This window comes from Cyrtonyx montezumae, unplaced genomic scaffold (assembly GCF_038088225.1).
Source record: "Cyrtonyx montezumae isolate F1298 unplaced genomic scaffold, pur_monq_1.0 scaffold_10, whole genome shotgun sequence".
NCBI classification, from domain to species: Eukaryota; Metazoa; Chordata; class Aves; order Galliformes; family Odontophoridae; genus Cyrtonyx; species Cyrtonyx montezumae.
Genome location: NW_027071826.1, coordinates 13,165,718 through 13,178,609, shown reverse-complemented (window position 1 = coordinate 13,178,609; position 12,892 = coordinate 13,165,718). Strand labels below are relative to the sequence as shown.

At 39.6% G+C, this 12,892-nt stretch overlaps 1 protein-coding gene across 2 annotated transcripts in view; it reads left to right on the top strand.

Moving 5' to 3' along the window:
- The window catches only part of TUNAR (TCL1 upstream neural differentiation-associated RNA), a 149,593-nt gene that overhangs the window by 72,466 nt on the left and 64,235 nt on the right, over positions 1 to 12,892 (top strand). The gene's annotated exons all lie outside the window — the stretch shown is intronic.

Below are 12,892 nucleotides of genomic sequence, written 5' to 3'. Positions count from 1 at the left end.
CTGTGGACATGGCCTCTTGCAGGGCTGAGATAAGCCCTGGGCACTGATGGCCCTGCCTCAGTCAGGAATGGTGGTGCTGCAGCTGAAGCCCTGGGCAGTAGGTCACACTCCTGCCCCTTGCCCTCCCTTCCTGTGGTGCTACCACATCTCCCTGGGGACAGGCGTGGTGGGATGGGCACCCAGATCCTCAGGAGCTGGTGGACAGTGCCAGGGAGCTCTTCCTCAGTGGGACCTGCAGGGCTGTTTCATGGAACAGGGCATGAGGTGGCAGCCCTGCAGGGAGGCTATCTGATGGCTCTGTGTTTCATACTCTGATGTTAGCATGATAACACAAGGCCAAGAGCCAACTGCCCACACTTAGAAGTGGGTGGTGCTCATAAGCCTTCTGCAGAGAGGTCCATGGGGGATGCAACAGAGGCAGAAAGTGTGCCACAGGGAACCACACAAGGCACACATTTTGAACAGCTGAGGGCCTTCTCATTACTTCAGCAAATGGACTGTGGGAAACCTTTGTGATAGGAGATACTTTAAGGAAGTCTCCAGAACTCCTCAGGGCGCTGGTTGAACTTGTACCTACTGGGGAGGTCACTGTCCCCTGGTTTCACCAGGCTATGCTGGGTCAGGACCTGTCAGGCCCTCGGGCTGCCATCCCACTTTCCCTCAGCAAGTCCATCCTCCACCTGCTCCCTGCTCCCTCATTTATATCACATGCCCCCACTTTGCTTGAAAGGCCACCATCATGTTCTGGAAGTCTGTAGAATCCTAGTAGCCAAATTTTTCTATAAGGATATCGTATCTGATAGGCCTCTGTAGGGACAGAATCTGCTTTTATTAAGGGCATGTCAGTAGACGTAGTGACTTCCTCATAATCCACTTCTGGCAGACAATTTTTTGTCTCCTTTTTCTCAGTCAAAGAAGAGAACATTATATCTCCATGATTTTTTAGGGATGGCTCATTGTGGGCTTTGTAAATTGGATTCTTAGGATTGTAAGTTAGTCAACAGACATTGGGATTCTTTACAGTAGCGCTTGGAAACACTTTTTTTCCCCAAAAAATTACACTTCCCTTGATGCTACCATTTCTTTGCTAATATGCAATTTTACAATACAGAGCTCCTGACCCAAAAAGCCTCTATCTGAGCAATGAAAGAACCAAGCAGTGTCCTGAATGGATCACTGACAGTAACTGATGTGGCTGTTTCTCTGAGCAGAAATACTCCTTGCTTTGGGCAGATGATGTGGAAGTTTATTTTACATTGGATAGAACTGTAACGTAGTCAAGTCTTGGATCTCAGGGAAAATAAGCTGTCCAAACATGGGGAAGCATTGCTAACAAGTGTGAGAGGTGCTGGGAAATGTGGTTAGAGAAGATTGCTGCAGAAGTCAGTTACTTGTGAAAGCTGTGACAAGAATTTTAGACTTGATTCTTTAAAGTTCAATATACTTTTTTCTTTTTGCCTGCCATTCCCCTAATAGCATTCCTCTGACAGTATGCTCTGTTTTCAGTGGGACTACTGGCAGGTATTGCTTCAGGCAAAATCCTAGCCTTGTAACTGAGGCTTCACATCAATGATTTCTCACTTGAACTTGTTCCGATTAGTGATTATTCTAGCTCTTATCTACATGTGTTGCAATTATAGCTCTCTACTATAAACTGAATTAAAAAAAATACAGGAGTTACAGAGTATCTAGTAGTTATTTGCATTATGAATCTTTTGAAAGAGATGTCCTTTATTCAAAATGGTAAAAAAGTTTTTGATACGAAAGACCATCTTAATTTTAAACCCCTTTTTGCGGCTCAAAATATGAGGAAATGTATATTTATTAGGCAGTCTTACCAACTACCTTCTGAACTGTGATTGATACTTTGTGCTGAGATCAATAGAAATGTCTTGCAATTATGGTGTCATGTCTGGCTGCAGAACTGAAGACAGTAAGCAAGTGCCCACATGCCACTCGACATTTTCTCAGAAGTATTGCTGCCCCACTAGCTCACCTATCAAGCATGGTGAATTGCATTTCTTATTGATTACTAGCTTTCTTGTACAGCTGAAAGCATTGCCAGCTATTCCCTGACATGATGTAAAATCAGTTGAATACTTTGGCAGGTACATTGTGTTAAGAAATTGTAGTTTTAAAGTGCCATTAAGCGGATGTTTTTAATGTAGATTTTTTCACCTCATTTCTCACATGGCAATATCTGTGCTTTAATATGTATGTATGCATCAAAGTAGATGTGTCTTTACACCAATACTTTTCTCTATTGTAATGATATGCTATTTTGAACAAAGTATTCATAAATGACTTTGAGAAGAGCTGGCTGAGAGAATGATTTTATTTATCACTGTCACAAATCATTAAAATCCATAGGGAAAGTGCTTCAGCTAATGCCACTGTAATTTTGAACACCTTTCTTGACCAGGCTTTGGAAACAACACTTTGTCCCTGAATACCCTGTGGGTTACATTTCCCCTCATCAAAGTTGGTGTAGTCATTATTCACTCGTATAGTGCCATATCATTCAGGGCTGTAATGGTCTTATAGTGATCCATGTCATTAGATTTCAGTGGTCTGACAATTTACCAAATGCCACTTCCTACATCAGGAAGGGCAAGCAAATAAACTGTCCTGTCAGCCTCAACACCAGCATGTACACTTGCTTCCAGGAACATCTGAGGCATGAAAATCATCAGGGCTCTTTCTGATTCATCTTTCTTTAAAATAAAAACTACTATTTATGGAGAAATACTTTGTGAATTCATTCGTTCATCTGTCTATAACACAAAGAACTCTGTGTGGGACCTAGCTCACGAGGGACACAAGTCCAGCAATTCCCTTCTCTAGAGCATTTGAGCCATTTGCTATGCTGGCTGAGGTCAGTGGCCATGTTGGTTTTCTTTTGCAAGAGAGAAGATCAACTGCAAAGCTAGTTGGACGTGGGTAGTTGGTTGGAACCCGCAATGGCGGGCTGAGTAGAAAAGGTGTATCCAGGTGCCCTCTTTTGGCCATCTTCACTATAGCATCCTCAAGGCTGACAAATTGTATTGCGCGAATGAAAGTGTGATTGTCTCTAAAATGGAAAAAGGGTTCAAAGCTTGTGGTGCGGGGCTAGGAGCTGCAGATTCGGATCTAAACCCACAGTGCCACTCTAGATTTGAGTGAGACAACTGACTTGCCTCTGTAGGTCCATCCTAACAGCAGGACTAATAAACCTTTCCAATTTAGATACTGATAATATGCAGATGAGTCACTGTTCCTTAGCCTGATGTTGCTATGGTCTTTCCCGTTTGTCTTGTGCCATTTATCACAGATGTGTTTTGTCATGTAATTTATATTTTGATGAAATGCTGTGACTTCAGCTATTTCAATAGTTTCAGTTGAGTGGAAACTCAGCCTGAAGCCTTGTTTATGTATGCTGATGCAAATACTTTGACAATGCAAACATTTGTAATCTTGTAAGGTTGTTCACTTATATCAGTACTATAATCATATCAGCAATCTAACCTACCAGTTCTGAAAGTATAGTATGGAAAAATCTAATAGAAGAGTATATTCTGATGGCAAATAGTGCCTCTCTGTGTAAGGCAGGTGGTCATTGAAGCAGTATTTAACTTATGAACAAAAGTTGAAAGAGTATTTTGTCAACCTTTTATCTGTCGGATAAGAATGCCTGTAATAACTAGCAAAGCCACAGTATAGAGAGGAGAGAAGGAGACTTCTTCTACAGAAAGTAGATATCTCATGAATAAAAGCAACCTTTCTACAAAATACTTAAAAGATACTATAGGACTGATAAAAAAAACCCAACAACAATATATTTAAATTTTATTTTTCTGAAAACCAACGGCTATTGATTGTAGTGGAAATCAACTGGTTCGTACCTACTGGAGTATGTAGCACCATCCTTTTCCTGAAACCAGATTTCTTGTCAACTTACTAATGGATAAAAGGGACTGGAGCAAAACGTTCTGAGCACTGAACTTGCATCCTGCTCCTGTTCCAGGCAAGTTACCTCTTGGGGGGTGAGTAAGAAGACAAAATTTTTAAGTAGTATACACAGTGTTAGATGTTGAGTGCAGACCCTCTCTTTCCAGCTCTGCTATGGATTTGCCACGTAACTTTAAAGATATCTCTTAACAAACATAGCTGTTACCTGAAAATAAAAAATTCTCATGGGAATGTTTTTGTATCCATATGTAAGCAAGGTTTATGGAGTACCCTGAAGTGCCTAGTGGAAGACAGTATTTTAATCTTTGTTATAGGTTTTCTGGCACATGATTTTTGTGTGGTATTGATGAAGATACAGTATATGCCATCACAGGATAGCTCATACTGGTGGGATGATGTTTGCATATGCATGAGTATGTCCCATTCAATCTTTCACAGACAAAGCTTTGATGCTCACAGTTACAGATGAAACACAAGCACTTGAATTAAAATAAGTATTATAAAGAAGTGTGTAAATTTGGATAAATTTCTCTAGATTGAGAAGACAAGGTGATTCAGAACAAGCAAGCTTCTAGCCCAACAGAGTTTATAAAGAGGCAGAGAGCAGAATATACCATTTTGGGAAGCCATATGAGAGAGGACACAGGACAAAGAAGGGCCACAGTGGTAAAAGAGATCACAGCTGATATGTCTGAAAGGTTTGGGGAAGAGTGGCATGCCATGAATCAGAATTGGTGTGTTGCAATGCTCCATTTTTAATTTGAGCTTGAGTCAGAGTCTCTGACGTTATTTGCATATTGTGTTGCAAGAGGATTAGTGGATCTCATTGCAAACCAGTTCTTGTTCTGACTAATTAAAAGCAGAATGCATTTAATATTGAAGTGCAAAATGCTCATATCATTTACTTGCATTCTTCTGCTTGAGCTGAAATCAAAACAACCTTACGTGCAAAGAGACAGCAATATGCTGTCAGTGTATGTAGAGCAATCATTGATCAGAACAAAGTATTTCCTGAGATTTATGATAAAATACATTCCTAAAAGCCTTTGTACCCAGAACAGTCTGCACACTGACCACTCAGGCTGCCTACTGCTATTCTGAACTGAGCTATTTTAGCTTAAAAACAGCAACAGTCACAGTATTATATTTTCCAGTGTTTTTATAATTAATTTACAGGACCAACATTTGAACATCAATCTTCTGTTTCCAATGGCAGAGTCAACATAGGATTGTCTTCTCTCAAGGCTATAACTCATTAGTTTACCTATATTGTGCATGTATGTATCTCTGAGTGTTTAACACACAAACAAAAATGGTAGTAAAGAAGGGAGAAGGGCTGAATAATTCACTTTCATGCACTGCAACTTGTATGATCATGCGTGCTGTGGCCAAGTGAACGTAAAAGATCATAAGCAAGATTTGGAGCTGGTATAAATTACTATAATCCTGTTGAAGTTGATGAAAGTGTTCTGGGCATCTTCTGTGAAGGGTTGGTCCTGCTTTAAACTCACTGCTTTGAATGACTGTAGAGAAGAATCAGTCCTGAGGTCTCAGATCTTGTTTATTCATATTAAAAAGCCATAGGAAAGCTGGGAGGAATGACCTGTAAGTAAAGGTCTTCAAATACTATTTTGAGAGATAGAGATTTGCAGAGATACATGCAGGTAACTAGATTCACTGAAGCAGTCAGATTTCAGATGACTGCTCTTGGAGAGAATGGAAGATAAGGGGCACAGAAGGATTTCTGTTCCAAGCCATTAACTGCCTCTGCTTTCTGATACTTCATAAAAAACCTAGATTGAGAATAAAAACCTTCTATTTGACAATTGCATAGGTTAGAACACAGTGCAAATTCCAGGAAAATATTACATGAAAAATGAAGTGCAGCTTCTGAGTAATTAATTGCTTAGCACTGGTAAAGCAATGTAACCATTTATTAAAATAGACAAGGTTTTTGTGCGATTCACAGCTGAATTGCCCACTAATTAAGAAAGCTAATATTCATTTATGTAATAGTCTTGTCAATAATTGTGGAGTAGAAGAAGCAACATTTTATTAACTGAAAGAAAATGGGATAGATGACTTCTGGATATTAAAATCAGAAAAAAATACTGAGGTTGAGAGATATTGATACTGAATGGTACCAGACATTTCCTGTTGAGTGATTATGTTCTATTAGACACCTGCCAGTACACTTTTCTCTCATTACTCATCATTATAATCAGTTTTGGTTTCGCTGTCTATCTAATAACATGCTCCAGGGAATACTTAAGTGTATTGTGAGGGATAGAGAGTATTTGTTTACCTAGTAACAGAAATTCCTGAATCCTTAATGTGGTATGTCTCGTTTTCAAACAGTCAATGATGAACAGTCCAGTTTCTGCATGAAATTTTAGCTACATTCAGTTAAAGTATTTGGGTGTTGCAGAGCACACCCAGTGAGTTATATGGATTGCAGAGTGGGATTTAGAGTTGTTTTCCTAGAGGAGACAGGACAATCCTAAATGAAAGAAAGAGTTGAGATGCCCCACTAGTAACACAAAGTGCAGGAAAATTCTGGAATGTATCCTATTTTCTAAGACAACCTAATATTTTAATGACTTGTGTCTTACAGATGCTTAGAATCATAGAATCCTTTGAATTGGAAGGAACCTTTTAAAGGTCATCTAGTCCAATTCTCCTGCAGTGAACAGGGACACCTACAGCTTGATCAAGCGCTCAGGGTTCTGTCTGGCCTGACCTTGAATATCTCCCAGGGACAGGGCATCCACCACCTCTCTGGGCAACTTGTTCCAATGCCTCACCACCATTACTGTAAAAACTTTTTCCTTATATCCAATCTAAATCTTCCCTCTCTTAATTTGAAACCATTTTCCCTTGTCCTATCACAACAGACTTTGCTCCTGAACTCCACATCTGAACACAATACTCCAGGTGAGTTCTAGGGAAGATATGCCTTTTATTCCAGTCACCAGGGGTTTCACCTGACTGCTATGACTGTTCAAATGTCAGCCACTTCCCTCAGGATTCAAACTTACTCCTTTGTTCTCCAAGACAGGATACTTCCCGGCTCTTTGTGTAAGGATCAAGAGGACCAGTTCCTAACATTTCTTCTCTCCACTATCTCTCTGTCCTGAGCCCTGACCCTATTGCATCTGAGGGTCTCAGTGGGATTGGTCTGCTTGCACCCCAAAGAGCTACGCCCCTGTATATTACTTCTCTTGGTCACCTAAAAATTTGTCCCTGCTGTCAGGCTGGATCGGTGTTGTATGTAGATGTGACTGTATGTGCAGAACCTACTTTGAAGAAGTTTGCTTCATTGCTGTTGGTTGTTTTTATTTTGCTGTCTCAACTCCTTTTGTGACATACCCTAGTGTGGCCAGGTTCCTTCAGTAGCTTGAACTCCACATAGTACAAAAATGGCTCTGTAAGTTGTAACTATGATGTTTCCCTTTCACTAAGATCTAACAGGAAAAGTGAATGATTATGGCAATTATAACATCTTACTCTATCAATCTTAACCCCTCCAAAAAAGTCAAAGGGAAAAAGCTTTTCAAAGAACTTTCCTCCAGGCCAAACTGGTTTAAGAGCAGATTTGAGGGCTGACATTCTTTTTGCCTTCCTCACTTGTGAACTACTTGGCCCAGAGTTGACCATGTTATGATAATGCATATATGAATGTCTAAGCTCTGTACAGAAGCTGCAACTTTTACCTCCACTCTGGCTTAGCTCTTCTCAAGAGGTGAGAATATGTTTGAAAGACATGAGTGTTTTTAATTTGATTATCAAGAATCTTTTCCTCCCTTTCACATATGAAGCAAAAATTAAAAACAAGGAAAACTAATCAAGCAGTTGTTACTCTCCCTCTTCTATCACCTTGATGTTTGCTATTCCAAACAAGCTTTTTTTTCCCAACATTGCCAGGCTGTTTGGTAGCCTGGTAGAGAGATGTATGATGACTAAAATATGATTTCTACGGGGTGTTACACCTGGAGATAATACTAAAAGTGTTTTCTAAGCTGTTTCCTCTTGGATTAATGAAATTGGTTCTTTTCATTGCAGCTATTTGGGCTGCAGTAAATTATACTCTTTCTTAGAATCCACTTATCCACAGCATCGAGTCTTCACTGGGATCACGTCACTCTACTTTTATGTTCATCCTAACAGTTTCATCACCTTTTTGTATCTTACTGTAACACAAATTTCCAACTAGGCTTCCTGTAACTATCTATCCCTTTTTCTCATATCTCATGCCTGTTCAAAGAAGATACTCTGCAGTATTTGATTCCCAACCCTTCCTCTTTTCTCCTCTTGTTGTTTACATCCCATCGACTCCTTTCTCGGCTGCCTTGCACCTGCTGGTACCCCATGACTTGGCTGTCTGATGTGTCTTGAAGTTAGCAACCAGCCCCTCAATGCTGTCTTTCTTTGGTGGCACCATCAGCTGATGTCTGATTTTAGATCTTATCCATCTATGACCTTTGATCAGCCTCCTGGTGATTCAGAATGATGCTTTTAATACTACATGCAAGTAATTCATCTTCATGACCATGGACTTTTCATGTCCAACTCCATGGCAGTAACCAAATTCTACCATCACCGAAGTAGGAGGAGAAACTAAGCCTTTTGTTGTATTTGATGCTCACTGCACATACTTTTATTAGCAGAAGGTAGGCTGTCATTGAATGTACCCATTGATTATTTACATTCTACCCATTACAATAGATAAATAGCTACTCGATGCTGGAGCCTTGGTAGTTAGCACTGAAATAGGAGGCACAAGTTTTAGATGTCATTGGTCAGAGACATAATCCTGGATTCCTGTCCTCAGCAGCAACAGCTGTTTTGGGTTGACAACACTGTTGACATGGAGATGGTGAGATATAACTCTTAGGTTGCTGAAGCACTACAGGGACAGGAGTATGCAACTGGGAAAATTCTGCCACCAAAGTACATTATAAATTTTGTGAGTGTATTGAAAGCCCTGCATTGAATGTAATACAGCATTGAATGTAATATATTAACATGTAAGTTGTCAACAGTAAAGCACTCGTGGCAGCATGGACTCTCATGGGCAAGAGTGCAACAGGAGTGACACAGGAGATAACCAGTTGCCAAAAGGCATTGTTTTGCTAGATGCTCTGAAAACTCTTTTGATAGTGAATCACAATGTCCTAAATGGGAAGTGAAATGACAAAAGATGGCGCCTGAAGAGTTTCTGCTTTCGGGAACTGGCTCCATCCCCAGCAAATGCTGTTTTTTGACTCCTCTAGGCACTGTAATCGTGGAAAGGAGGCAAGAGTTGGGTCTCTCATGTCACTCCAGTGCATTAGATGAAGGTCTAAGAGCAGAGGCTGGCTGCCTCTCAACCACATCTCTCCTCTCATATCCCTCTTGCTGCTTGTCATGGTTTTATGATTTTTGTTAATGGTATTCCACATCATGATATCATGTAGTGCATTGGAAATTAAAGAGCTAATGCTCCAGCTGCATGGATCTTCGATAGTTATGGGTATACCTGTCTCAGAAGAGAAGAACTACATTCCCCAGAGGACTTTGTGTTGCTTTGTATTTTTACATTTTCCGCTCAGAGGGAAAGATAAAAACTGTTAGTGTGTCACAAGACACTCTTTTTCCTTTGGATCAGCCCAGCAGCAGGTGCTTGCTAGCTGTCTCATCTTCAGTATTAGTGTAAGGCTTTCGGTTTATTGGACACTCTCTCACATTTTATTTTATTTATTAGCTTCAATTCCAATTATATTGTATTATATTTTGTTATTCTGCATTCTGATATCTTATTTAGTAAATTAGCTTTCCTCCTCAGATCATTGCCTCTGTTTTGTTTCTAAGCCCATCTCCATTTTCCCTTTTCCCTTTTTTCCTTTCTCCCTTCCCTTCCCCAGGGCATGGGTCCATGGGTCCCCTGCCCCAGTTGTCACAGAACTGGTCCAAACCAGCCCATAAACCGTTAACAGTGCTAGATGGAGACTGTCATCAGAGCAAACGGATCATCCCCCTTCAAACTAGTAACATTCAGGGAAAAGCTGAATTCCAAGCTGGTCTTGAGAAACCTCTAAATTTTTTTTAGTAATTTTCTGCAATGAGTGAAGGAGGGCAGCAATGTCCTGGTAAAACCATGACACTTCTCTTGTGAATAAGCTAGCTGGCAGTGACCTTACCCTCAACTTTTTAAAGATAGATGCCCAAAGTGTAATAAACAGACTGAAATTACAAAAATGTTGCTATCACATTTTACAAGTTCTTAGTTAAGCTTTTTGTGCTTTGCCAATTGTTTTAATTCAGCATAGCAGCATGTAATTAAAGTATTCATATGTAGATTACAGACCATTTAGGTTTAAATCCTGTTAGATGCTGAGCAAAATTTTGTTAGTGCCGAGAGATCTCAGCTGCCAAGAAAGCAAGAGGAGGCTCAGAGTAGTTTGAGTTGCCCAGAATCTGGCAGAATGCCTTAACATTGATTTGTTTTTATGTTGTGATAAAACTGGCAAAAATAAGGAAGCAGTTTAGGACTCAATTAACAAACAGCCTTTAAAAAATGTATTTCACTTTCTGCCTTAGGCTTTGCCTAAGGCTAGCCCTGTTCACAGAGCTAAGACTTGAAAGAGCAAAACTGCTCGTATACATAGTATCCTGTAGATAATCATTTCATACAAAATATGAGCAAGTCAAAACATCTAAGAGACAGCAATTAATGCCACAAACACCTTTGGAAAGGAAATAAATCAGACTGCTGTTGGGTCAGATTACTCAGTGCAACATCTATGATCAAATTTTTATGTTTTTAAAATGTTTTACATTTTACATTTTGGACTTGATCATGATGCAAGATGGGATGAAGGTGTCATGTGGTTCTTTTCTAGGACATGATGGGACTCTTTCCTTGTCCTAGGTGGGCAGAATTTATACATGAGGGAGTGTTGCAGTACTCAGAGCTCTCATGCAGTTGGAACATACACTGGATCCATCTATTAATTATGACAGTGGTAATTCTTTCCTATTTCACTTCACAAAGGTCCAGATGGCCTATGCTATACCTAAAAATTCTTTGATTAACTCTCTAATGTATTCTTACCATAGATTATGTTATGACAAAGAGGATTAATTCTTGACGTTTCTTTTTGAAGAAGCAATGGAAGTCATCTCTGCAGAATGGTGTTGGCTAGGACCATGTTCCCATGATCTTGCTTCTAGGAGGAGCTAATGCCCAGGGAGAGAATGCTCTCACTGCTCCCCTCCTATCTGCAAAACATCCTGGAAGTTGGGGAATTGAGATTCTTCAGCACTTACAATCCTTGTACGCCCATAATAGGGACAACCTCTATAACACCTTTTGCTGAATTTTTCTGAGGTTTTATGAAGGTCTTTGTGCAGAAGTTAAAATTAAATCACTAAAAGGACAAGACATACATTCATTTTCTCTATTTTACTTGATTTATTTCTGATTATCTGATTTTGTAAGATCTTTTTGCCTCTCTTTCCATTCAAGATAATTTCAGCTGATGTTAATAAATTCTCCAGAGCAAGGTGATTCACTTTGAGTCTACATTCAGTTTGTCTGTACAGTCTCCCTAAGTTATCATGAGTGCCAAAGCAGGAGACCTATTAACATTTTTGTCTGATCCCACATGAACTTTGTGCCTTTTGGAGAAGGGTTCCATGTAATCTTCCTAAATGGAGTTGATCCAAAGTTTCCCAACACCATAAGCAAAGCTGAATTTTGCTGTACCAAAGATGGAATTTTGGATCACTTATGCCATGGGGAAGAGAGAGAGAAGCCAGGAGGATATGAATATGTGACACAGGAAAAGAACGAGCCCTGTGGAACTGGGTTTGCTGTTCTGGATGCTGTAGGAGCAGGGTGCTGGGTTGCCCTTTAGCAAGGAGTCATGTGATCTTATTTCCTCAGCAGAACTCACTACAGCCAGCCCACAGGGAGTTTATACAGGCTACAGTAATTTTGAACAACCTCGAGGAAATGTAATAATGTCATTGAATTCCCTCTTAATAAGAGCTTTGTGCCAAACCTCTATGAAGAACACAGCCAGGGTTGTGGACTGAGGAATGGCAGGTGTGCCTATGCTGGTCTCTGCTGTCTCTCTGCTGTCTTTGGGCTCAAGGCTGTAACATCAAGAGCTGTTCTTTTTGGTAGAATTTCATTTCTATTGAACAAATTGACAATTTAAAAATAAGGTATATACGCTGTTTTTGTAAACCATGAGTCCTTATGAAGGTCTGTAAGAAAGTAAATTGATTGCAAGCTTCGGAACGACGTGTTCTTTATGAAAAGGTCATTAATGTCTGAAAACAAGCCCAAGATAACTAATGGTAGTAACAGACCGAAGTACATAATATGCTGTAATAACTAGCATGAGTGACAGATATTTGAAGTAAACTTGTTTTGTGATTGTATTTTTGCTTTTCAGCAGTAATTCTTGCTGGGAAATCAGACTGCAGTTGTTATTTAGATTATGTAAATTCACTTTTCCACTGGAAATATCTTTTTTTTTTTTTTAAGATGTGGGATATTAAAAAGTGCTATGGTGTTTCAAATTTCTTGAGAAGCTGTTAAAGTTTTAAGGAGGTGTCACAGTTAAATATTACTCTCAGTTAAAGATGGATAGTAATTATTTCATCTTTAGGATGCTTTGTTTACTATGAAAGCAAAGTCTTTGGTTTCTTATCACAACACATTTTGATGCAGCACCTGCTACTACTCTTGGTAAATGATTCATAACCTAGTTTTATACACAGATCTAGTAACAGGAGCATTGTCTGATTTTCTTTTGCTCAGTTTTCTTTCTTTGTCTACCCATATCATTTTATATCTTAAACTGAGTAGGCATGAAATTGTCTAGTAATTTGCTTGTGCAGTGCCAGGTAGACTTGAATTCAAGCAGGATCTCTTTGTATTGTGTCCATCACA